This window comes from Mytilus edulis, chromosome 5 (genome assembly GCF_963676685.1).
Source record: "Mytilus edulis chromosome 5, xbMytEdul2.2, whole genome shotgun sequence".
Taxonomy (NCBI): domain Eukaryota; kingdom Metazoa; phylum Mollusca; class Bivalvia; order Mytilida; family Mytilidae; genus Mytilus; species Mytilus edulis.
The window spans coordinates 8136410-8161302 of record NC_092348.1 but is presented as its reverse complement, the minus strand read 5'-3'; the positions used below and the strand labels follow the sequence as shown (position 1 = coordinate 8161302).

Below are 24893 nucleotides of genomic sequence, written 5' to 3'. Positions count from 1 at the left end.
CAGCCAAAACAATGAAAATTACATATTGACCAATGAACCATGAAAAAATAGTCAAGGTGACTCGTCAGATGACCCCTGCTAGACAAGACATTTAAATCATAAAATCATTTCATACACTATATCTAGTTTTATCTACTAGTATTGCTAAAAGAAATAGACAAAAAAACTAAATTTAACATTGACTAATGACCTGTGCAAATTAGACAAATAATAGTTCACAAGACACATATAAAACTAATGACTAAGCAACACAAATCCCACCATGGGTTTGATCTCGGGTGCTCCTGAAGGGTATGCTGATCCTGTTCCACATATAAATGTAGCACCCATCCTGTTGCTCATGTTATTACAAACCCGGTAAATAGTCCAATTCGGTAGTTCACTAATAGGTAAGTGAGAAATTAACATAATAAAAATAGAAATGTATTTCAAGCAGTTGCTTGACAATGAAAATGAAGTCAAGGCCAACAGACATAATACAGACTTTCGTTATATATATACATGTATAAGCCACAAGGTATGAAGCCTCCAGTTAAAGTCAATTACCATATAAAATATCAAGCTCAATACAAATAGCTAACGCCGTAGGATTGTTATCTGTATCTTTCGCATGTCACAGGCACGACAATAAAGCAAGAAGACAAGTAAAGTCATGTACATCGATCGATGACTCGCATCCTGGATTTTAGTTGTATTTGTTGATCAACTTTGAAACAAATTACTCAGGGAAAAGGGTCTTACTTGCAAAAGACAGAACGAAAGATTTTTTTCTAATCCATTTATCAACTTAATATTCTAAAATTAATTTATTCAAACGCCTGTACCAAGGGTAGAACCTTCGCATTGCTTGTCTCATGTCAAAAAAACATAAAAAAAAATCTTTGTTGATTTAGTTTTCATTCACAATGCAGAGCATGCTACATGTATCAAGTGTCGATGGTATGTTTCCCTTTTGATTTTTGTTTGGTGTTTTTTATCGATTGATTGCTGTCGGATACGAATGCGTTTTTTTTTTGAGGGGGGAAGGGGGACAGGGACCCATTCCTCTATATGGAGCTACATGAATGGTGAAAGCATAAACTTTCTACATGTCCCACAACATGGAAAGGACTATTTAAATGTTTTGTACTTAAATGTTTCATTTAAAACTAACTTTTCTCTTTTGAGACTTTATCTGTAATGTTCATACAATAATTTTAATTTAAATTGATATAGGAAGATGTGGTGTGAGTGCCAATGAGACAACTCTCCATACAAATAACAATTTAAAAAGTAAACCATTATAGGTTAAAGTACGGCCTTCAACACGGAGCCTTAGCTCACACCGAACAACAAGCTATAAAGGGCCCTAATTTACTAGTGTAAAATCATTCAAACGGGAAAACCAACGGTCTAATCTATATAAACAAAACGAGAAACGAGAAACACGTATATATTACATAAACAAACAACGACAACTACTGTACATCAGATTCCTGACTTAGGACAGGTGCAAATTTAAATTGTATATAATTATGAACGAGCTTCTGGTTTGGAAAATATACTCATGGCAAGTTATTACAGGTTCTTTCGGTCTCTTTAAAAATACACCACTGTATGTCTCTTACAGTTTTGTTTAAATGTTCTTCCCTGCACATAATTACTTATGTGTATGTTATATTCTTGTAGGATGTTGATTCAATGATAAAATCCTGTTTCATAAACCGTATTAGACTCTTGGAATTCTTCATTCTGTTGCTGAAATCTAAAAATAAAATTCAGAGTACAGTTTTCTTAAATAATCATCAAATAATACGGTAACCTTACCAATCAGGGTTATTATTAAGGAATTTAAAGATGAGTCCATATATTAAGCAATGGTGAGATTAAGGATTTTTTGTGATTTATAATTTATCATTGCAGTCTCCATGATAAACTAGAACAAGATAAAAAAAATTAATAATAACATTAACGGTACAAATTTTTTTGCACCAGATGCGCAGTTCGACAACACTTGTCTCTTCAGTGATGCTCGTGGCCAAAATATTTAAAATCCAAAGCGTATATAAAAGATGAAGAGCTATAATAAGTTAACCCTTAAAATTAGATCTATGAATATTTTTTAGTTATTGCTATAACATTGTTTTAATTATCCATAGTTCATGGATGGAGTATGATACATGCACATATATTATTTTTTAAATTCTGTATTTTACTGATAAATATACTCACTTTTATAGTCAACATCACACTTTTACACTAACAGCAGCAACTGCAGGTGAGACACAGAGTTCTGTGGATCCATTTAGAAAATGTTCAACCTATGTATCCCTATGAAGATTTCTTGTTCCCTAGTTTGATAAAATAATTAAGCTCATTAGTATGCAGAGGAAACCAGTTTTTACAATTCTAGATAATTAAGTTAACGGACAATGATAACGGATAAAAATGAATGAATATAGCAAAGGGGGCTAAAACAAATATGACAACCAATTCTTTTAAATGGATTTTTTAAAACTGACAAGACTTGAAAGAAATTATTGTGCCCAACATGCCCAGAGCATGAGGAAAATTAACTCTCTGCAACTTAAAATGCAGGAACTAAATTATGTACAAATTAAAATAATCAGCTGCGCCATGAGCGCCTGTCGTCTTGTGTGATAGTTTAATAATTTTTGAGAAAGTTTTAAGCAATAACCATATATTGTTTTTGAGATACAGAGGGACATATGAACCCAAAAAAACTAAATATCACTAAAATAAAATTTTGAATCAAAACCAAAAAGTATACAGATCTTAAGATTAATGTTACACAGAAGTATGTAAAGTTTAATGCAATAATCATAAATTGATTTTGAGATACGGCGTGACATGCATGTAAAAATACCCACCCCCTTTTTTACAAAATACTAAATAACTGAAAAATGAAATTTTAAATCACCACCATAAAGTATACAGATCTTAAGATCAATATAACAAAGAAGTGTGTAAAGTTTTAAGCAATAATCATAAATTGATTTTGAGATACTGCGTGACATGTAAAAATACCCTCCCCCTTTTTTACAAAATACTAAATATCTGAAAAACGAAATTTTAAATCATCACCAAAAAGTATACAGATCTTAAGATTAATATAACAAAAAAGTGTGTAAAGTTTTAAGCAATAATCATAAATCGTTTTTGAGATACGGCGCGACATGTAAAAATCCCCTCCCCCTTTTTTACAAAATACTCAATAACTCAAATGAAATTTTGAATCCTCACCAAAAAGTATACAGATCTTAAAATTAATATAACTAAGAAGTGTGTAAAGTTTTAAGCAATAATCAAAAATTGTTTTTGATATACAGTGCGACATGTGAAAAAAAACACACCCCTATTTTAGTTACAAAGTGCCGTAACTCAAAAAGTTTTAATCTTATTTTGACAGAAAAGTATACAGATCATTTGACTATCATAAGAAACAACTACAATAAGTTTCGTGAAATTTGGATAAGTCGTTCTCAAGTTACGGCGCGACATGTTTACGCCAGACAGACGGACAGACGGACGGACACCGGACATTTGTATAACATAATACAATGAGTTTTGTGACAAAAACCTTTATTTTGACGGGCGTATAAAAAAGTAAAAATGAAGCTTTGCTGTAGTAAAATATAAACTTGCGAAGCAACAGATCAAAATGATAAGATCTATTCGTCAACTCCCCCCCCCCAAAAAAAAACCCATCAAATTATTGTCCCCTTAAAACAAAACAACCCTTACCATGGCAACCATAAAAGAACCATTGTAGTAAAGTTACAGATTGCATAACAATATACCCGGAGACAAATTATTAAGTGACACAGTTTTGATGGCAACATCCAGTGGCGGATCAAGTAATTTTCATAAGTGGGGGCCCGCTGACTGCCTAAGAGGGGCCTCGCTCTAGTCAAGCTTCGGTGATTCCCTTTATAAGCAAGCAGGTTTTTTTCTCAAATAGGGGGCTGGACCCCCCCCCCCCCCCCTTAATCCGGCTCTGACATCATTTCGGCAATTCGCAAGAGATTCACTTTTTATTGAGTATCGGGTTGCGAGTTAAGAAAGTCGAGTTGCGAGTATCGAGTTGTGAGTAACGAAAGTCGAGTTGCGAGTTACAAAAGTCTTGTTGCGAGTTACAAAAGTCTTGTTGCGAGTTTTAAAAGTTGAGTTGCGAGTTATAATAATAATAATAATAAAAACTCATTAGGATTAAACCAAATTTCAATAAGGTCTCTACATACAATATCGGCTACATAAATGAATAATTTACTAATATACAAATGTAAACTATAGATTTAAATAAACAAACTATAATTACAACAACAACCAGGTGCTCCGCAGGGCACATCTTTATACGACCGCAGTGGTCCAACCCTGAACGGTTGGAGCAAATTTGGTCACAATATTCAAGCTTGATACTGTCTGAATTTGGATTGTGATCGAATTTTTGTCATAATAAAGGTTTTTGTCACAAAATAAATGTGGCCAGAGATCTAACAAATCTACTGTACAATATTGTGCAACTGAAGGCTTCTTCTTGAAATTTTTCAAAATTCGAATTTCGAAAATTTTTGAAAAAAAGGAATCCCTTAAAAAATTTAACCCCCCCCCCCCTAATTTTTTTTATTGAAACCCCCTTTTTAAGCAATAACCCTTCAATTCAATCCCATCATTTCCCTTGTAGTATGGAACCTTGTATTACAATTTCAGAGAGATTCATTCACCTAAACAATTTTTGTTTTGAAACTAGAAACATGCTTCTTTTTTGCCCTTTTTTGGCCCCACTTATTCCTACATATTTGGGCAATTATTCCAAAACTTAATCCTAGCCTCCCCTTTGTTATGTGGAACATTGTGGTACAATTTTAGAAAGGTCAATATAATTACACACAATTTATTGTCTTGAAACTAGAAAAATGCTTGCTTTTGGTCCCTTTTTGGCCCTTTATTCCTAAACTTTTGACCCATAACCCCGTAAACGAATCCAAACCTTCTACTTGTGGTTTTTTAACATTGTTGTACAATTTCAGAGCAAATGAAATACTTATACACAAGTTATTATCCTTAAACTAGAAAAATCCTTGTTTCGGGCTTCTTATTCCAAAACGGTTGGACAACCATCCCCAAAATCGATCCCAACCTTCCTTTTGTGGTATTGACCCTTCAGAAAAAAAATCATTAAGATCTATTTTGTTTAAACTAAAGAAACTGTCCAGAGCCCAATTCCACGCTTTTGGGCCACTAAAAGAACCAGATGCTCCGCAGGGCGCAGCTTTTTACGAAAACAAAAACTCCCCAAATCAATCCCAACCTTCCTTTTGTCGTCATAAACCTTGTGTGAAAATTTCATAGATTTCTATTTTCTTTTACTAAAGATATTGTGCAAAAACTAAGAAAAATGCTTGTTTTGGACCCTAATTCCTTAACTGTTGGGACCAACACTCTAAAAATCAATCCCAACCTTCTTTTTGTGGTCATAAACCTTGTGTTTAAATTTCACAGGTTTCTATTCACTTATACTTAGGTTAAAAAATGTTTTCGGACGACGACGACGACGACGACGACGACGACGATGACGACGAATATAGTCCCTAGTGTTTACTCGTTTAAACTAATATGATATGTTGCTTGTAACTTTTCTTTTCATTTAAAGTACCTAATACAATACCAAAGAGCTTCCAAAACTTAAAATTACTGGAATTTATTACAGCTTTGTGTTTATTAACTTAATTCTCTGGTTGATGAGCTCTTTTGTGGCCGGTAACAGAGTAGAGAGTAAAATCACAAAAATACTGAACTTAATGTCGTGATAACGTTGCTGTGAGATCGTAGCGCAATCTCTCCTAATAGAAACACGCTTTTGCTGTGACGTTACGCACGGTATTGCGTCGCAAGACGTAACATGTATAATTAACAAATTTGACGCCATAAACTAACTTTCACATTTTGTTATCAAGAGCGGAGTACCTACTCGGTCGACTTATATCAAATTAATACCATAAGCTGAAGAAATGTTTCAAAATTTATCATGTATAAGGCAATTAATTACGTAAGGATCGTTTTTATTTTCTGATCTGCGATTAGATGAAAACAAATGCAAATTTTTCCAATTTTATTTTGGAAAGAAAACATAGCAACCTTTAAAAAAAATCTTGCTTCCGGAGCCGAGGGACACATGAGAAGATAAATTTAGCCTGAACATTTTTTTGACAAATTGACATAAAAATTTATGGTATTTATTTCATTAAAATCGGTCATATAATAATTTAGCAATATTTCTTTTTATAATGATTTTAGTTGAAATGATTTTTTTTTTTTGTTGAACTCACTTTTGTCCAATATCAGTATGTGTCTGTGTCTGAGTTTTCCGACTATTTCTCTATCTTTTTAGCACTGATGGTTTCATTTTACAAATACGTATTTATATAGTTGTTTAAAATTTATAAGACCATTGTAACTCGGATTCTAATCGGTTTCTAATCTATAAAGGTGTTTTAGATTTGCGTGAAAACTTTTGTCCATAAGAAATTATCCCTCGGCCCATCCCCCCTTTTCCCGTGTGTCTATAAAGGGTTTATTCCTTATGTGTGTATGTTTTTCTAATCTGAGTGTTATTTTGACTCAGAAGACCATTTTGGAATGAACATTTCCCGGCATCATTTTAACTGCCTAAACAGTTCGTAACTAGTGTGTATTTGTATAAAAGACGCCACTGTGCAGAAACGTCAAAATGACACCATTGGACATAATGGCTAGACATAGGGAATGCTTTCCGAAAAAAAATGTAAGGTCATAATGTTTGTGAAAACACCCGACTCATTTAGCCATTTGTATGAACTTATAGTTTGTATCTTATAAATATGTTAGTTTTGTATTATAAATGCACATTTAGTATTTATACAACATGTTTCACCTAAGGAATGGACAAAAATAACGTTTGGACATTGTGGCTAGACATTTGATTTTTAAAAATTCTGCTTCAAGAAAAAGTTTTTTTTTACATTTGAAACTTTGAAAATGTTTATCTTTTTCTGAACTTTCTATTGAGTATAGTTTTAATATGATTTGATTATTTTATAGGGATAATAATAAAACTGAAATTTTGATAAACTTTCCTCAAAACTCATTAAGACAGGTTCCTCTACTGAATATTTCGTTGAAGGCTTGCTTCAAATTTCAGCCAATACCAAAAAACGGGTATGATGTTATAATATAAATCTAGTAGGAAGCTGATATACTAAATTTCGCAGATTTTATGTGCAAAATTACAACGGAACATAGAGAAATGCATTTTATTTAATCTGAAATGTTACGCCGGACATGCAATTTTTAACGCAAAAGTAAGATTTGTGAGTTCAATAAAATAAATGTATGGTGCAAAAATTTATAGAATTAACTTAAAATAAGAAAAACATGTCCGGGCCTTTCTGTAGATATATGGATGATGGTGATTTTATTTCTTTATAGGCAAATGGTTGCTGTTCTAAAATCATATAATAACGTAATTTTAATCCGAACGCATTACCGTGCGTAACGTCTACGCTCTCGCAACGATTGTACAGCGACCTTTGCGATCTTACTACGATCTTAGTGCACTTTCACTACGCTTCTACCACGACCTAATTTCGCCACGACCGCACCACGATTGTTTTGAACATGTTCAAAGTTGGCCACGCTCTTCACGATCTTGAAGATCTCACCACAACCGTGGTACGACCTTACTGCGACCTACACGATCATCAAAATTTTCATTTTTTCCACAGATCGTAGTGCGATCGTGGCTTAGTGGGACTTGGGTATAAGATAAAACTCAATTCGGAACATCCATAATCACATGGCTAAATCAAATAACAACACGCATTCAAAAAAGGATGGACAAGAATTATCAATTTCCAAATTTAGTCTTAGGAAGATCTATAAAATATTTAAGTTTCTCACTGAATGTATACAAAGAGGGTAACCAAAGATTTTGCGACGATGCAAATATTAAACTTTACAATATAAATAAATATCTTTAACCAACGAATTCAAATAGCAAAAGCTATGCAATTAACAAATATATACTTATATAAGATTCATGTAAATTATTTAACAATGAAATACATTAATTATGAAATTTGAAGTTTTACCAAGGGCGCTAATAATTAATTAATAACACTCTACCACACAGCATTTCGGGGACACTCCCTCTGGTATCTTTCCTCCCTCTTTTATAGCTGACTATGCGGGGGCTTTTTCTAATTATTGGGGGCATTATGATGACCTATAGTTGCTAATGTTTGTGTCATATAGTCACAGAGTCATCCTTATCGCTTCCCTCAATCTTTATTCTATCACCAATAGTTTCAACACCTAGTCTGATCAAGTCTTGATCAGTAAGGTGCTGAAAAGTGTCATCTTCTATCCTATCATCTTTAAACTTTTTAATTTGAAAGATTTGCAGATTAAGTTCTGCAAGAGTACGTTGTATAGCAGACGACATGTTGACAGTATGAAAATAAACCCGAAAAAATTATACATGTTTTCGGTTATTTTCGGAAGTCTACCACCACCACATAATGAAAAAAAAGCACTGAAAGTAATTGATTAACCACCTAGTATAATATTTTTTGAACCAAACATAAAACATTTTGACCACTGATCATAAAGTTGTTTGAACTGAACATAATATTTATTTTACTGAACATAATGATCAGTCTACAGAACATAATATTTATTTCACTCAACATATTAAATGATATAACAGTACTGATAATAAAGTGCTGCGATTTAGCGCATGATACGCCCGTTGCTCTTTTAACTTGTTTTTGAAAGTGTTAGTTATTGTCCCAAAATTGGAAAATCCCCCCTTTTTTAAGCATAAAAATTCATAACTCGGAAATGTAAAAAGTTAAATTTATAAAAATTGAAAGGGAGCTTACATCAATAGATATAAACAATTTACCAAAGTTTCATGGACATTGGTGAAAGCCTTTTTGAGTTATTGTCCGAAGTGTTAAAAATCCCCCTTTTTTTATGAATAAAGCCCCATAAATCTAAAACTTAAAATCTGAAATTTATAGAAATTGAAAGGGAGCTTACATCAATAGATATATACAATTCATCAAAGTTTCATGGACATTGGTGAAAGCGTTTTTGAGTTATTGTCCGAAGTGTGGACGACGGACCCCCTTTTTTATGAATAAAGCCCCATAAATCCAAAACTTAAAATCTGAAATTAAAATAAAAAACGAAAGGGAGCTTACGTCAATGATATAAACAATTCACTAAAGTTTCATGGAAATTGGTGAAAGCGTTTTCGAGTTATTGTCCGAAGTGTGGACGACGGACGGACAGACGGACGGACAACGGTATACCATAATACGTCCCGTCTAAAGACGACGGGCGTATAAAAAGTGTCTTTGACCACTGAATATTTCGGTTTCTGTAATCAACATAATGAGCTATCTACATAATATAATAATATGTTGACAGAAGATATTTTCAAAAGTACTGAATATAAAGACAAAAGTATATAGATTAAAGTGCTGAATATAATACCAGCTCTGCAGAATATAATGATTATTCTACTGATCATTATGATGTTATTGCTCAACATAATTGTTATACTACTGAACCATGTGAACATAATAAAAAGGGCACTCATAATCGAGAAAAAACGCTGAAAATAATTAAATGTTCACAGCATATACTAAATATGAACAACGGAAGACAGCTATCACAAATAGATTCTGGGTGTATCTGTGACTGGGAAATGTGTTGGTCTGGAACCACATACACACAATAAACAGTACGGACTCTGACTCTGGGACTAGCTCTTGTAACAAAAGACGACTCTGGTTAGCGCGATGTATAATTTAATAAGTTCAGCATGGAATACAATTGTACAGAGTTGGGACTGCTCAGTGTAATACTAAATCCAATCTGCCACATCAAAATAACAACATAGTTTATATAAAAAACCAAAACTACTTGTACTTGACAAATATTTCTCTAAATGAGTGAGAAAATTCAAATAAGGGATAACAGAATAATTAACACATACATGTAGATAATAATTAACAATTATAGAACATACAGTAGATAGATATAGGAAGATGTGGTGTGAGTGCCAATGAGACAACTCTCCATCCAAATAACAAGTAAACCATTATAGGTTAAAGTACGGCCTTCAACACGGAGCCTTGGCCCACACCGAACAACAAGCTATAAAGGGCCCCAAAATTACTAGTGTAAAACCATTCAAACGGGAAAACCAACGGTCTAATCTATATAAACAAAACGACAAACGAGAAACACGTATATATTACATAAACAAACGACAACTACTGTACATCAGATTCCTGACTTAGGACAGGTGCAAACATTTGCAGCGGGATTAAACGTTTTAACGGATCCAAACCTTCTCCCTTTTTCTGAAACAATAGCATAACATCACAACATAGAAAAACACACGATAAAATATCAATTGGCTGACTTAACTCAATCAAAAAACGTATGATTACACAATGAACATACAGACTTATTTATGGGATTAAAGCCTTGGCTTGTCAAATACGAATAATATGTGGTATAGTAGTCTCAGGAATAATTATAGATCATTTTGAAGTAAAATGTCGCCATTTAAAAAAAAAATTAAAACATGAAATTATATTAGCTTAATCTTCTAAACTTGACTTAAATCTTGCACAATAAAAATATCAAAATCCCTAGTGAAATATTGCAAATATAACAAAATCACCGGTTTTACAAAATCTTTAACAAAATGTCCAAAAAGTATCAAAATCAATTTTTGTCCATTTTTCCACTGTGACACAGCTATGGCGTTCCATATTCCTTGTCTGTCCTATTATATTCATATATGGTATTTGAAATGAAAAAAAGCACAAAACCAGTCATTTTAACAATTAAGATCCTATCAAGGAACCCTTTTAAGGTGACTATATCAGAGATAAAAACAAAATGTATACAATAGATATAAAAAAAGAAGATGTGGTATGATTGCCAAATAGACAACTCTCCACAAGAGACCAAAATGACAGAAATTACCAACAACAGGTCATCGCACGGCCGTCAACAATGAGCAAAGTCCATACCGCATAGTCAGCTATAAAACTTAAAAGGCCCCGAAATAACAATGTAAAACGAGAAAAAACTAACGGCTTATTCATGTACAAAAAATGAACGAAAAACAAATTGAACACATAAACAAACAACCACTGAATAAGTATACAAGACAAAAAGAAAAGGACAGTACAAAATATGTGAAGAATCTAATCTAAAATAAAAATGAAAATAATCCTCGTACAAAATAAATATTTATATATAAAAAAGGTGACTAGATGCTCTGCAAGGGTAATTAGCATATTTCGAATTTTACTTAATATGTTTTTGACCAGCAATTTAAAAAAAAAAAAAAAAAAATACATATTTGAACAATAAAACAAAGAATTTTTCATCATAGGATCGGGATATTGTAACTTGATAAAGGAATTCGAATGTGAAATGGTGGTAGCTAACCACGGATCCAAGAAAAGACACGTATTATATGTTAATAAACACGATATTAAAATAAGAAGATGTGGTATAATTTCCAATGCGATTTCTGTTTACTACAAGCTATAACTACTGGAAGAAAAAGCTCCAGTAAAATTAAATTTTATCAAGGATTGGAGAGGCCTTGTTATCTGAAAGACAGAGAAAACAACATGATTTTTTTTATATCGGGAACTTCAATATTCCCAACTATAGAATCCGACAAATTGACGAAAAAGTTTTTTTTTTAGTGAGAACAACATTTTATCAAACCATATTTGAGGGGGGGTAGGAGGGGTCTTGATCCCGAAATCCCGGACTTGAAAAAACGAAATCCCGAGGTCCCGAATTTAAATAAAGCAAATCCCGACATCCCGAAATCCGAAAAAAAGGATTCCCGGATCCCGAAAGGGTCAATCCCGAAATCCCGAGCTTAAAAACACCCGATCCCGGAGTCCCGATAAAGGTCATATCCCCCCTCATATTTATATCTTCAATATAAAAATAAGGAGATGTGATAGGAATTTCAAAGTTAAAAAAATAAATGGATTTAAGCAATTATAGTCGGCAATAACAGCTTCCGACATGAAAAATAAGAATTAATACACAAACTGACGGCCTAATTCATAATAAAACAATTTACGAAAAACATATATGACATACACGAAAAAACGACAAACACTGAACTACGGGCTTTTGACTTAAAACAGGTACATACAGAATTTGGCGGGGTTAAAAATGTCTGTGTGCGCTCATTTCTAAAAAAAACACCTATCACAACACAAGACCAAACTATAAAAAAAAATCAGTTGAATGATCGGATTTAATAAATGATTTAATACTATCAATGACGATATCAGATCAGGTGCGGGATCCAAACCACGGAACACCCTGAAATTCCACAAAATAAAAAAAAATCGAAAAACTTAAATGGGGTTTCAATCACCAACACTCCCTCTCCCCTCATGCCGGATCCGCTCAGGCAGACTCAACTTTTGAGTGTGTAATTTAGGTATAAAAGATTGATAACAATACAAAATAACTAACTGATATTAAATTGTAACAGAAAAAGGAGAGAAAATCATTCCAGACATGTGTTGCAGCATTGGATTACAGTAGTTTTAATAAATATTTATATGACAGAAGTATCATGGAAAACATAAACTAATCATGAATATGGCAGAAGAGATAGTACACGGTTTATGTTCTTCTCATAGATATTGTTCAGGAATTAAGGCTCAGAGTGATTGTACAGTAAACTTGCAAGCGATTCAATCTAATTAAAAACCGATCTCTCATCGCTCCTGTTTCTGATATTTCGCGTGGGAGCGACATATCAGAAACAGGAGCGATGAGAAATCGGTTTTTAATTAGATTGCAAGCGATTGTACAGTCAATAAAAATATTCGACATGGAGAAAATGAATATATTTGGATTTCTACTGAAACAATGACTTCAAAACTTTCAGACAGGTACGACTATATATCGGAAAAGGTACATGTGGAAATTCAGGTAGCAAACATTGATTTTTCGATGTTTTTTTTTATACATTCTTCGATGTTTTTTTATACATTTTTGATCGCTGTTGTGTGACAAATTTGATCGTTTCACATGGAGCTCCATTATTCTAAGGAAAACGTTTGGATGCACATAGCTTTCTTATTATTTTATTGGTTCTTTATAAGAATATTTTAGCTACCAAAACTTGAAGCAGAAACGTTACATAGCTATATATAGTAACATAAGAGTTCATCAAATTTTCATCAAGCAACGTGTTAATTTGCAAATGTCGGGGCCCCTTTTGACAGTCTCCCGAATGACAAAATTATTAGAAAACCGTACAGTTCCGTTTCCACACTATGGTACTGGTCTCTCCGAATATAATCACGCTTTCACTACGCTCTCGCTATAATGATACAGCGACCTTTGCGATCTTACCACGACCTTAGTGCGAACTCACTAATACCTGATTCCACCACGATTGCTTTGAACATGTTCAAAGTTGTATACGTTCATCACGAACTTGAAGACCTCACCACGACCGTGATACGACCTTACTGTGATCTTCAAGATCGCACTACGATCGTCAACATTTGCATTTTTCCCAGATCGTAGTGCGATCGTTGCCTAGTGTGACCGCGGAATTAAACTTTATTAGTTCAATAGAGCCACATGAGCTTAACAAAAAAATATTACTTCCCTTAGCCCCATATGTTTACCATTTCCTGGTAACAGGACTCAATTTGGCAAAAAAGAGGGAAAGTGCAGAGTTTATAAATTAGCCAAATTATGTTTAATAAAAAGAAACAATATAGATATTCAGACATTTAAAACTGTTTTCAGTTTAAAAAAAACAAATAAAAATAGTGTTCAAAAGTAGACTTTCGTTAAACAAATATGGATTATTTGAAGAAAAAAAACAACAAAGTGCACACATTTAAAGAACATTTTATATATACATGTAAAACAGAATTTACAAATAATTTAACATAAAACAGATTATGTTTATCTGTTTATCTTTTAATACAAAAAAGTTATGTATTCCTGTCGACAGGAAAAATATGTCCACAAATCCGAATTTTGAGCGTCCGTCGTCGTTAACTTATAAACAAATTTTCTCCTCTGAAACTACTGGGCCAAATTTAACCAAACTAAGCCACAACCATCATTGGGGTATCTAGTTTAAAAATTGTGTCCGGTGACCCGCCAAACTAACCAAACTAACCAAGATGGCCTCCATGGCTAAAAAAAGAACATAGGTGTTAAATGTATATTCTGGCTCATCACTCTGAAACCAAAGCATTTAGAGCAAATCTGACGAAGGGTAAAATTTTTAACTAGGTCAAGATCTATTACTATCTGCCCTGAAATTTTCAGATGAATCGGACAATGGGTTGTTGGGTTACTGTCCCTGAATTGGTAATATTTAGGAAATTTTGTCCGTTTTCTGTTATTATCTTGAAAATTATTATAGATCAACTGTAAACAGCCATTATGTTCACCAAAGTAAGATCTACAAAAAAATCAACATGATTGAAATGGTAAATTGATCCCTTAAGGAGTTATTGCACTTAATAGTAATTTTTTTACCAATTTTTCGTAAATTTTTTACAAAAATCTTCTCCTCTGAAACTACTGGACCAAATTCAACCAAACTGAGCCAAAATCATTATTAAACTAAAAGTATATTTTTATATATCTGCTCTAAAATTTTCATATGAATTGTACAACTGGTTGGTTGGTTGCTGTCCCCCAATTGGTAATTTTTAAAGAAATTTAGCCGTTTTTGGTTATTATCTTGAATGCTATCATATAAAGAGATAAACTGCAAATAGCATTAATGTTCAGCAAATTAAGATCTACATATAAGTCAACATGACCGAAATGGTCAATTGACCCCTTTAGGAGTTATTGCCCTTTATAGTCATTTTTTAACAATTTTCATTAATTTGGTAAATTTGGGTAAGTTTTTACAAAATGTGTTCCTCTGTAACTAAAGGGCCAAGTTCATTACAGATAGAGCAAATTGTAAGTAGCAAGAATGATGAGTAAAGTATGATCTACGAACAGATCACAATCACCAAAAACAATTTTGTCATAAATCCATCGTTTTCCTTTGTTTAATACACTCATAAACCAAGGTGCGCAACACAGGCTCTTAAGAGCCTCTAGTTATCCTTAATTGAACTTTTGATGTCGTCCCTTAGGCCGTTAGTTTATTTCGTCTTAATTGTTTCACATTTTTTTTTGTCGTGGCCTTTTATAACTGATATACAGTATGGGTATTTGTCATTTTTTGTCAAAGGCTGCACTGTTGGTTATAATTGATAATACTACTTCATTGATCTCCAGTTGATAGTTGCCAAATTGGCAGTCATACCACATCTCCTTACTTGTTATGATATTGTATACATTTTTCGTACATGACTTTAAATTTCGCGTCCTGTCTAAACTATATATGAAATATTAGTCGCTTGACGTTAAAAGCAAACAACTAACAATCAATCAATTTAAACTCGTGTTTAATAAGTAGAAAATCAATTAATTTTTGGAGTTAAAAGGGGGAGGTGGCAGGAGGTCTTTGAATATAAATATGGTGGCCTGGTAAGAGGTGGAATCAATAGGCATGCTTAGCGACAAGTTAAGACTTTAAAAATAATTTAAAAAATCCGCAAAAAATCGTGCTGCCCCATTCCCATCCATAGAATAACAAAAGGTCGTACCCTTACTGTTATTGTCCGTGTGTTTTATTATCAAATATTATTTATCCAGCTAGTTATCCATATAGTGTCCTTCTAAGGAGGCAACTGTTCAATATTCTGGGGGTGGGGGGGGGGGGGGGCTTGATAATCACAAAAATAAATGGTTTGTTCTGTGGTAGTTTCAAAATACATAACCTGACTTACAATGCATTGAAAATAAACTATGCAGGTCTATTCGAAAGTATTAGATGGCAACGGATTCTTCATAAAATTCATTTTTTCCCAAAAAAAGTCGTGAAACACTTCCGAAAAGTTCATATAATAAATTATTAATATTATTTAAAATATACTTGAAATGTCTGAAAAAGGGTTTCATTTAACTTGAGCTATATTGTGTCAGATACACATACCTCACTTTTATTACAGGGCAGTTACTACATTGAGGCAAATTTAATGCTTACGTTATAATTTTATATATACTCAAAATTGGAATAAAAAAGAAGTATCAATTTAGATATTTCTCATATGACATGTTATTTTTCCTTAATTTTTTTATTTATTTATTCATTTCAAAGTCTAATTTTCTGTCAACCAATGTATTCGCTGATACTGTTTTTCTCTTTAGCCCTTTCTAGCCTAATAGCTATTTTGCTGCAATATACTTGATACATAATTTTCTAAAGTTGTTATTTTACAATTCTTTATGCATCAATTATGGGCATTATGTTTTCTGGTCTGTGCGTGCACTCCTCCATCTGTCTGTCCCACTTCAGGTAAACGTTTGTGGTCGAGGTAGTTTTTAATGAAGTTGATGTCCAATCAACTTGAAATTTAGTAAACATGTTCCTTTTGTCTTTGTCTGAGTTGTCGTTTAACAGATTTAGCCAAAAAAGCTAGGAAAGCTCTGTTTTCATTAAAAACACATGCAGCCTTTTTGGGAAATTTTCCTGTTAATGTATCCTGTAATCTTTTTGATTCTCTTATAAAACCAATTTTAACATATAATGCTGAAATATCATACATGGATACATATCAATCTTATTATAGAGCAAAAGGCAGATTAAAATCCCAAAACAAAGATATAGATAATTTCCAATATTTGGATAAGACTCCCTTCGAAAAGGTTCATGTTAATTTCTGTAAATGTATTTTAGGTACTAAAAAAACATCTGCTAATTTAGGTGTTAAAGCTGAACTTGGTAGACAACCAATAGAAAAATATATAAAAACACAAGCAATTCTTTATTGGGCTAGATTAAATACTGAAAACATAAACCCATTGCTAAAAGAAAGTTATACATTAAGTAAACACCTTGATTCACAAGGAGTTTATACTTGGTCCACTTTTATAAAAGATTCAACACAAGAAATGAATATTGATATACAAAAAGTAATGTCCTGTCAAAATATGGAACAAGTTAACAAACTAAAGACTTGGATTAAGAATATTACAAGTAAATTTTATTCAGAACTACTGGAAAATAAAATTAATAGTTTGAACGAAAATAACAAACTTTTTCTTTACAAAAATATCAAAGTCAAACAAGACAAAGAATTTTATCTAAAATATCACAATTTTGAAACTAGACGTTTATTTACAAAAATTAGAATTAGTGACCATAATTTGCTCATTGAGAAGGGCAGATATCTAAAAATACCTCGAGACAATAGAACATGTCCAACTTGTAAAACCTTAGAAGATGAAAATCACTTTCTCCTCTACTGTCAAATTAATAATGTTTTACGTATAAAACTTTTTAATGACATGACAATAGATAATCCTATGTTTTCAAATCTATCTGATACTGAAAAACTAGTAGTCCTACTAAATCCTTCTAATATAAACCAAGTGAAAAAAACAGGTTCCTTTATAAAACAGTCTTTAGAGCTGAGGACAGGGGACTCTTAGTTACTTTTACTTGTATATATATAGATATGTGTGTGTTTAACTCAGTTATTTTATTGTTGCTGTTACTATTGTTTATATGTCACAAGTATAATGTTACTTATATGACAAATAAAGATTATTAAATATTATAGATGGTCCTAACTGTCTTTTTTAGACGGTCCGAGTTGTCCCATGACGGACATGTTCTGCAACCAACTAAAATGCCCCAAGTTTGAACACGTTATTTGATTTCGTGATCACCATACTAACCAAATGAAATGTGAACTACTTTGATATATTTCGTAACTTTTTACCTTAAAAAATCCTGGTTCTAAGTAGATTTGGAAGTTGTCGTCAGCAAAAGATTAAAACACCGTTCATTGCGGGCTTCCGTTGTCGTTGATTTCTATATTTTATGCAATGTCAATTTCATCATGCATTACTTTCTCTGCAATCAGGGGTTCATTAAGGGATACAAACAGTTTGATATTCATGCTAATAATATATAACAGTTACGATTTAAAAATCAATTTTAATTTAGGTTACAGTAAGAAAAAACAATATCAGGTCAATGTCATAAAGATATAAACTTTTTAGTATTCTGAATAAAACTGGGGAAAGGAAGGGCGCAGTAAAACCTCGCCCTTCCCTAGTTTCGCAGTCTCATACTTATTTTTTGTATGAGGCTAAGAAACTGGGGAAGGACGAGGTTCTACCGAGCCCTTCCCCAGTTTTGCGCCAAGCACAAAACAAGTTTATATTTTTCTGACATTGACCTAATATTGCTTTTATACTGCAACATAAATTAATAAATTGATAGCTATTCCAATCGTAACACAAACGAAAGACTTATTTTCATCCCTTCATGGACCCCTGATTGTGGAGAAAGTGTGCCATGATGAAATTGACATCGTACACAATAGAGCTTTGTTACAATATTTTATATAAAATAAACACAACTAGTTGCAGTATAAAAACATTTTATATTTTTCTGACATTGACCTTATATTGTATGTGTAGAAGTACTTAAAGATGACAAAAAGTTTAAGTACTGAAAATGATTTAAATTTTCAGTATTAAAATTGACTGAAATTTTCAGTACTGAAAAATGACTGAAATTTTCAGTACTGAAAAATGGCTGAAATTTTCAGTACTGAAAAATGGCTGAAATTTTCAGTACTGAAAAATGGCTGAAATTTTCAGTACTGATATATGACTGAAATTTTCAGTACTGTAAACAACTTTTTCTCAACATTACTGAAAATGATATAAAAATTTATGTACTGAATAGTGATGTTTCCTAAAAGTACTGTTTATATAGCGGCATTTAATGTACTGTTTAGTGATGTTTCCTAAAAGTACTTTTTATATAGCGGCATTTAATGTACTGTTTAGTGATGTTTCCTAAAAGTACTGTTTATATAGCGGCATTTAATGTACTGTTTAGTAATGTTTCCTAAAAGTACTGTTTATATAGCGGCATTTAATGTACTGATTAGTAATGTTTCCTAAAAGTACTGTTTTTATAGCGGCATTTAATGTACATGTAAACGCTAGTCAAATTGTTGGTAGTGTAACACAAAAATATATAATGAAAACGCACGTAAAGCACACGTAAAACATATGTTTTACGTGCGTTTTTAAAACATACGTTTTACGTACGTGATGTATTACGCCCGTTTCAAAACGGGCGTAAAACACCCGTTTTGGTACAGGCGTTTAACGCATGTTGGCTAAAACATGCGTTTTCCATACGTAAAACGTACGTTTTACAGACGTTTTTTAAAACGTACGTAAAACATGCGTTGCACTTTTTGCTGTGTTGTTAAGAAATCCAATTCGGTGATACCATTTGTTTATTTAAATTGAAACCATTTTATAGGAGCTATCTCCACTGTTTCAGTTCAAAACGTATCATTTAATTTTCTTGGTAGTTATTACTGGAGCTTCTTCGTGATAATTCTAACATGATAGTATTGCACAAAATGTGTAGTTTTAAAACCGTTGCCATATATATTTTTATCTTATTTTTGAGTCATCTAAAAATCATTGCGTCAAAGCATAACACAATTATACCTTTTGGTTTAAATCACATAATATCCTAAGTACACTTGTTTACTGATAATGCCGTCGAGAAAAAAATAAATGCAATGTGCATTATGGTATATGATAGTACATAATATAAAAGAGATATCCAATGTTATTGTGCTCATGCAAGATGTAAATTATAATTACCATACGAAACAAAAGTTATCGAATACAATTCAATATATGGACTTGTTGTAGATCAAATTTCAGAATAAATTTGCATAAGTTTTAATTGGTGAGTTATCTGTAATTCCCGGAGGGAGGGACGATTACAAGAAGTTTTTGCATAAATTCAGTTGCGTAACCTGCATATAAAACAAACTAAGATGATTTACATAATTGGTTGTCTCCTGTATTGAAACAAGACAAAAAAGTTATATCATGTTTCCTTATGCTAAATGCTATGTTTTTACTTGAGTTAATTTGATAAAAAAAAAAATAGTTGATGCAAATTCGTATGTAACTGCTGGATTCCGATACAAATCGTTAACTTCTCCATATCTTCATTTTTATTCATAATTTGCAGTGATTATTATTTTATTTAAAATTTGTTTATTAGAGGGACGAAAGGTACCAAAGGGACAGTCAAACTGATAAATCGAAAATAAACTGACATTTTAAAATATTTAAATAATCGGGATACCTATTTAGATAAGTGCTTCTAGAGGTATTAGGTAAACAGTTAGTTAATCAGCAATGAGCATCACATGGTTTAATAATCTAAATTTCAGATAGGCTGATCATTGACATTTATTGAACGGATGGATGAACACAAGGACGGAAATACAAATTAAAGTATTATACTTACTACCTTGAAAGCAAAATCATACCCAATTTGGAATCAGTTATGACGTAGACAGTAATCATTCTAATCGTAATCATGTTCATTGACCATAACGACGATGAAAGCACATCATATAATGACGTTTCGACATCATATAATGAAGTAAACCTAACCACATAATATAAGATTACAAGCACATAATATAATGACACAACCACATCATATAATGACACAACCACATCATATAAAGATGTTTGCACGTAATATAAGGGAAACTGCACATCATATAAGGATATGTACACACCATATAAGGATCTTTGCACATCATATAAGTATATTTGCACATCATATAAGGATCTTTGCACATAATATAAGTACATTTGCACATCATGTAATAATGTTTGCAGATCATATAAGAATGTTTGCACATCATATAAGTATATTTGACATCATATAAGTTTATTTGCACATCATATGAGTATATATGCACATCATATAAGTATGTTTGCACATACTATAATGATGTTTGCACATCATATAAGGATATTTGCACATCATATAAGGATATTTGCACATCATATAAAGGTGTTTGCACATCATATAATGACAAGTGCACATCATATAAAGGTAAAAGGACAGCATATAAAGGTAAATGCACATCATATAAAGGTAAATGCACATCATATAAAGGTAAATGCACATCATATAATGAAAATGGTCATAACAAGACAGTGTCGGCGTTCCATAGTTTTATATCATCGCCTTTATACTGCGCCTTTATACTGAAGTAGTATTAAACTATAAGCTAAAAGACTAGAATGTACATTTCGTTCTACATATAAAAAATGAAGATGTGGTATATCGCCAATGAGACAACTCTCCACAAGAGACCAAATGAAACAGAAATTTACAACAATAGGTCACAATTAGGCCTTCAACAATGACCAAAGTCCATTACGCATAGTTAGCTATACCTAATCATATCCGTGAATAAAGGTCGGATGGGGTGTTTATATAATGGTAAATAGTAATTGACTGAAAATATAGAATAATGAGGTGCTAAAATGTTCAGAATAGAAGACAGTTGGGTACTAAAATATAAAGAATGGCAAAAACTGCGGTTTTAAAATATATAGGATGTATAAACCAATAGGGTGCTAAAAAACATACTATTGGCGTTTGCTTTACGCTTCATCAGTGCAAAGAGGCTTCAAAAATAAAAAATACAGGTATAACGGAATAAAATGAGACCTTAATGAATTAAAGAATAATCCAAAAATTATGAATTAATAGACAACTTTCAAGCAAGTTTCACTGCCATCAAAAACTTTGGTTTAAATGAACATCATTCGTGTGTTAAGGGACGTCGTCACTTCTGTTCCTATGTGGATCGATTGGAAGAAAAAAATATTATGCTGTATATGTTCTTCTTTGTGACATATCTGTACAGTAAACATGTTAAATGTAATGTACACTGGTTTCACATTAAATTTGTTCACATCTATACACCTTGTTTAATTATCTGTACATAAGATATGTTCTATATGTCATTTAAATGTTTACTGAATGCAAATTTTTCGGACAACTTTTCTAGCAGTTAGGGAACGACCATTTGACTTAAAAAAAAAAAAGAAGGGTAGAATGGATTTTTCAATCCTTGAAAAATATTCTGACCCCAAATTTGATAAACAAAAATTATTCTGGTCATACAGATGAAAAAAAAATATTCTTAATCCAGAGTTTCCCCATTTATTATAGTGTTTTATGAGGTCCTTCAAATTTATGTTTTTAAATCCGTAATCATGCATTCCCAGTTAATTTTGGTCGTTACTGATAATAGCTTTTAAATATTGAAAAACAAATTATTTGATTGCTAGCATCGTAAAAAAATGAATAAAAACGTTCGCGCGAAAATAATTCTGACTCAGAAAAAAATATATACCCCCTTTTTTTCTGAGCTTAAGTGGTTGATTCTCTATGAAAGCAATTTTGATGATTTGCAGTAGTTTAAAGATACTAAAGATGTCTCGATTACGGATTAAAAGACGTAGGCTGCAGCAGCGTGCTTACAGGCGAAGAAAAAGGATTGAGATGTTAAGGATCAATACACCTCTATCTTTTCTGCTTATTTCGAATGGTATTTCTTCTCTAAGGAGTATTTAGCAAAGGGAGCGGGTAACGTTTTTAATTTATTTCTAAGTGTATTTTAATGGATCTGAGATACTAGACAAACAATACAATTTACCTCACACTTTTTTAGTAATGCATTTATGAGTGAATCGTGTTTTTGAGTAAAGACCAGTGGCAAATATTTCCGTGTACGTGTACGTCCAGTCGATTCGGGAAGACCTTTTCAAATGAATTATGTATTTGGTGATGACGATACTTTGAGTCTTAAAAAGAGTTAATAAAGCTACCTAAAGTTTATAACAAATTAATATATCAAGTTTAGACAAATATTTCTGTAAAGAACTTTATTAATAATTGTTATAAATTTCAATTTTATTCAAAAATCGTTTCTTCCTTAAATATATATGGTAAAAATTATGTTTTAAATGTCCGGTTTTGTGTACACTTAACCTACACAAGGCCTACATTGACTATCGACTGCATGTAGACAAAACATGATTTACACTGCATGTAGACATTGAGTTTAATCAATAGGAACGTAAGTGTGTTTTGTTTACGTGTGAGTTACACTAACAAAACACCGAGTTTAGGTCAATATGAACACGGCCTAAGATTATAACATAATGTTGACTGCTGTACCCCTATTTGTCACATTTTCACCTATTATGTCGTTGTGTTTATAATGAAATTGATGCGACTGTCGCACAAGTGGGGTTTAGCTAGCTATAAAACCAGATTAAATCTACGTTGTTTTATCAATCGATTTTTAAATTTCAAACAGCGGTAAACTGCTTTTGCCTTTATTCATTGACATTTTTACCTATTGTCTGGTTGTTTTGATCACGAATCGTTGTCAATATAGTGGAATTTGATGCGACTGTCATACAAGTGAGAGGTTAGCTAGCTATTAAACCAGGTTCAAACTACCATTTTCTACATAAGAAAAAGCCTGTACCAAGTCAGGAATATGACAGTTGTTATCCATTTGTTTGGTGGGTTTGAGCTTTTGATTTTTCCATTTGATTAGGGACTTTCCGTTTTGAAATATTCCCGGTGTTCAGAATATTTATGGCTTACAATATGTTGATATCCATATTTTTGCATTGTACAATATCATGTATTTTTCTGACTGTTAATTACGTCTTGACATTAAATGCCTAGGAAAACTATAATCTAAGGCATAAATATGACAGTAGTTTTCAATTCGTAAGATGTTTTTGGGCTTTTTATTTTGAATTTCCCTTGGAGGTCGGTATTTTTGTTATTTTACTTTTTGGTAGTTGGATGTTTCCGATTGATATTTTAGTCTTAGGTATATACTTTTTATATTATTTGTTAATAATGGAATTACCTTTTCAGTAACTGTGGGCCGTTTCATATATGTGTCTGTTGTGTTTTGTTCAGGTTAGGGGAGGGCATGCGCACCAGCAACATGTTTTCAGGATGTTTTCGAAACAAACTATTATAAATCTGTTAAAAAGGGCTTAATTCAATATATCGATACAAAGCACAAACCAACTAAGTTTCAGCTGCAAAAAAATGTTAAGTATCAGCATCCTTTGTTACTGTCTGAATATATATATGCTAAATTCATATTTATCATTTTGGTCACAGAGTGTCATCAAAAACATAGGAGAAATAACATATAAAGAAAAAAATATATTAATACTTTTTAAACAATTATGCACCAGCGGGATGTTTTTCGAGTTGATAGATGCCAGGAAAGATATTATAAGCTTTGGCACGTGATAGTTAATTCTGATGTTTTTATTTGGCATACACGAAATACTATGCTAAACTTTGAAACTTGTTCAAAACTTTCACCCAAAACTTGTTAATATTCCAAACAATGGTCAACAAGTCAGACGTTTTACAATAAGAAATCCTCTTTTAATTTTTTTTTTTATCGAGACCACATATAATATATCATTTTGTTCATTGCAACTAAAGCTGACAAGTTAAACTCACGGTGCAACTGAAAAAAATCTAATTGATTCTAAATACATGTATCGGTGTTCATTCCTTGGATTTATTCATACACTGACTATGACAATACTACTTATTCCAATGATGATTAGTGAGATGACTATTAGTGTATAGTATAAAAAGAAGATGTGGTATGATTGCCAATTAGACAACCGTCCATAAGAGACCAAAATGACACAGAAATTAACAACTATAGGTCAAGAGGCGTATTTAGTATAATCTAAACACTAATTCATTCACTTTGCACACAAATTCCTGTGTAAATATAAACACGAATCTG

At 32.2% G+C, this 24893-nt stretch overlaps 1 long non-coding RNA gene across 1 annotated transcript; it reads right to left on the bottom strand.

Moving 5' to 3' along the window:
- Nucleotides 1–1549: 1549 nt before the first annotated feature.
- Nucleotides 1550–18053, bottom strand: LOC139522282 (uncharacterized). The gene is made up of 3 exons (XR_011664370.1): nucleotides 17940–18053; nucleotides 2212–2330; nucleotides 1550–1744 (listed from the first exon to the last, which is right to left on the bottom strand). It is a non-coding gene; the product is annotated as an uncharacterized lncRNA (long non-coding RNA).
- Between the last annotated feature and the right edge of the window lie 6840 nt (nucleotides 18054–24893).